This window comes from Solanum tuberosum, unplaced genomic scaffold (assembly GCF_000226075.1).
Source record: "Solanum tuberosum cultivar DM 1-3 516 R44 unplaced genomic scaffold, SolTub_3.0 scf00330, whole genome shotgun sequence".
Lineage (NCBI taxonomy): Eukaryota > Viridiplantae > Streptophyta > Magnoliopsida > Solanales > Solanaceae > Solanum > Solanum tuberosum.
Genome location: NW_006239256.1, coordinates 325,563 through 329,481, shown reverse-complemented (window position 1 = coordinate 329,481; position 3,919 = coordinate 325,563).

Sequence of the window (3,919 nt, the reverse complement as noted above, 5' to 3'; positions counted from 1 at the left end):
ATAATATATTTTTTAAATTTTTTTCTATCGTATAATGGCAGTAACCTTTATATTTCTATTATATAGAAATGTGATGAGGAGGACGACCAAGGGCAATTTCGTCAATTTATTAAAAATCTCAGTTTAAAACAGTTGTACATAATGCAGAGGAGTTCTTGAATTTCCCAAAAAATCAGGCAACTTACTAGAAGAATCTATTACCTCTAAAAAGTGGGACCCCTCTCTTGAAAAAAGTAGAGTACAATCAAGACCATTCCTTTTTTTTTTTTTTTTTTTAATCTTTCCTAAAATTAGAATAAAGTCTAATCTAATTGATGTATTTTGCTAAGAAAAAAAATACACGGTAAAAAATAAATTAGTATTAAATTAAAATTAACTAATAAATAAAAATAATTTTGATTAAAAGTTTTTAAAGATTGTAAAAAAAATCAGTATGATAAATAAAATGTACAAATGAAGTAATAAAGTAAACTCAGAATGCTCACTAAATTTTGACACAATAATTCTTCAAGTATAATTTTAAAATTCTCCTAATTAAAATTGAAAAAAATAAAATTTCTTTGAATCTCATTTACAATAGAATGGCTTTCTCTTTAAGATTAATCAAATCAAAATTTAATTATTATAGTATATGACCTATTTTATTTTTCAAGTTATCAATTAACACTTAATATTATTATTCTGTTGTCTCTAATAAGAATCGAAAAATACAAATTAATACATTAATCATATTTTGATCATATAACTTATTGGTGATCAGAAAGATAAATTAATTGAAGTTAATTAAAATCTAGGAAAAAATTGACAATAAAAAATGCATAATTATAATACGGAAAATTGCATAATTTGAAACTATATGCAATCTTTTCATTAAATTAATACAAATAATAAAACAATACATATTATATTATAACTATATATTCATTTTACCAATAAAAATAAATAAATGTTAAAATTTCTATTATCCATTAAGATAAACTAATCCATAGACTTTACCAAAAATAAATAAAAAATTATCCATAGAACTTCCTATAATCTAATATGAGGAAAAGTTTTACCAACGACTCTTTTCACTTAAATAAAATATTGAGAAACAAGAATTAAATCACCCCAAATAAGGGTATTCGTGAGAATGATCTACAGTAAAATTGATTTAAATTTTGAAAAAATACACAAATAGACCTTAAAACTAAATTAATTAACTAAAAATGGCCAACCCAAACTAATTCCCTAGATGGTCAATCGGATGTGCCCTTTTTGTTTTGAAGTTAAACTTTTGTTAATATTCTTAAATCCTCTTTATTTGAGGTAAAATATTCATTCATCAGGTAAAATTACTTTAGAAAAATTAATTTGTCTACTACACTAAACTGTTCTCCTAATTTTAATGAACATAAAGTCAAAACTTTTTTCTCATCCTTTATCACTTTGTAAAGAATGAGATAATTCATTCTAATTTTCATCAAGTAGGTCATTATTTTTGTTTGTTAAACACCTATAAAACAAATTTTAAGTATATTCAAAATTAATCTATAGATGGATCATCAGACTTTATTGCTTCATATAGTTTATGAAAATTGTTAATATATTGACACTCATAATTTTAATCTTTTCTCTTGAATAATTTTTATACAAAATAGAAAAAAAAATCATTAATTCAATTATTTAATTCAAATATATATTTGACATGATGTTAAAAAATCATTGAATCGTGTGATATTTTATTGTTCTTTCCTATCATGTTTATTTCAAAATATCATAATAATTTTTTTCCCCCAAAACTAATTAAATTTTTATTATAAATTTATATAAAACTGTAATATTGGGCCCGTAACGGGCCTTTCATTATCTAGTATATATATAATTATAAATACGACAACTAATATGAAATGGAATGAATAGTAAATTATAGCTCCAAGACGACTTATATATATAAAATTATAAATACAACGACTAATATGAAATGGAATGAATAGTAAATTATAGCTCCAATATATATTTTGGCAAAAAAAAAATTAATCGCAGTTTGTGGTGATTATGGCTAGTTGTGGTGGTTGTGGGTGTAGAGACTCTATTTTGACCAAAGATATTTTAAATTAATTAATCAATTCTTTTTCTTTTAACTTAGTTTCTTGAATTTCAAACATAGTGAGATAAATATTAATAAATGCCATTTTATTAATTTAAAAACTACTTTATTTATTAAAAAACGAGTATGTTTTTTATATTTTCAAATTAAAGCCAACTGTGCTTTAATTATGATCAGGACCCTATTATATTACTAATAATTACTTTATTTTGCTAAATCAAAAGGATTTCATTATTAAATTAATTAAATGATTATCTCAATTTTAATACATATTGCCTTTGTTTCATAAATATCTTTAATTATAAATAATTGAGTAAATTTGATTTTTACTCAATAATTGGTCACAATTGCAACGCGAATTGGTTATGTTTGAAATAATAATGGCTATAACTTAAAGATGATTGATTAATTTTAAAATTTAATTTGGGTCATTTTCACTCTTAAAGATCAATTTTTTATCTTAGCTTTTTTCAACGGTCAAGTTTAGTAATGACCCTAAGATGGACTGGTTTTGATAATTTTTCCCTTATAAAAAATTCTCTAAAATGATCTCAGTAATGGGTGATCTTGATTTTTCAATCCTGCTTAATATTAGTTTTTTAAGAAAAAAATATTTTAGAAAAATCTAACTTTTGCCCATAAGACAAATGATTAAGATATTTTAAGACACTAAACCTTCTCACTTGACATGAAGTTCTACCTATCAGCAAAAATTAAAACTCATGTATGATATCCATCAGACATGGTTCTAACTTTTTTTTCCGTAAGACATTCAATCAAGACATTAGTAAAACAATAATTTGCTTAATTCAAACTTCAATTAAGGTAAATTTAATTTTTGATTTTTAAAAATACTATTATACAACATATCAAATTAATTCAATATGATTCGATAATTTTAAATTTTTATTTTGATATTTTGCAGTATGCATGAAACATTGGTAACCATAGTTGGTTCAACTTCGATTTATTTATAGTCATATAATAGAGAATTATGACTTCTACTTTTAAAAAAAACGAAAAAAGTATATCATATTAATACCTTACAATCTTGTATGTGTAGAAATATATGTTAAAAAGAAATTACAAGCAACTTTTTTGTTAATCAATAATTTTGATATTTGTTTCAATATCAAAAATTTGTAGTCAAAATTTAAACATCTACACATTTTATTTTGTACTAACATTAGGTTGTATGATATAATACTATAATTTTTTAATGTAACTACACATTTCGGTATATTTATAAATACCTAATACTAAAAGAACTTAATAGACATATATATATATCATAATAGCGCAATCACAGTATTAAAATTTCTTACTTGATATCTAATGTATCATGTGCACCATAATATTGTGTGTTAACTCATTTAATTGGGCTACAAATGATAGATTATATCACTTTGCCAAACCCAAAATTTCATCTTATTCTAGAGGTCTAGTTCGGTGCTACATGTCAGCTGGTGTGGTACGCCAAATCAAATAAAAGAGAAAATAAGATCATGTCACATATCAAAATGACATAGCATTAAATTCGATGACAATGAAAATATACAACCACAATTGACATGTTTCGATAATTAAATATCACCATGTCATTTGAACCTGATAATTTTTCATCTTATAATTATAAATAGGAGGTCAAAATTAAGAAAAGTCATTAGAATTTCAAAAAAAACTAACTCATGGATCAAAAATTACAAATTTCCTATAAGTTGCAAGCATTCAAACATTTGTGTACATATTATAAAGGGAGAATGCATAAGTACCCCCAGCCTATGCCCCAAATCCCTGAGACACACCTAACCTTTACTAAGGTCCTATTGC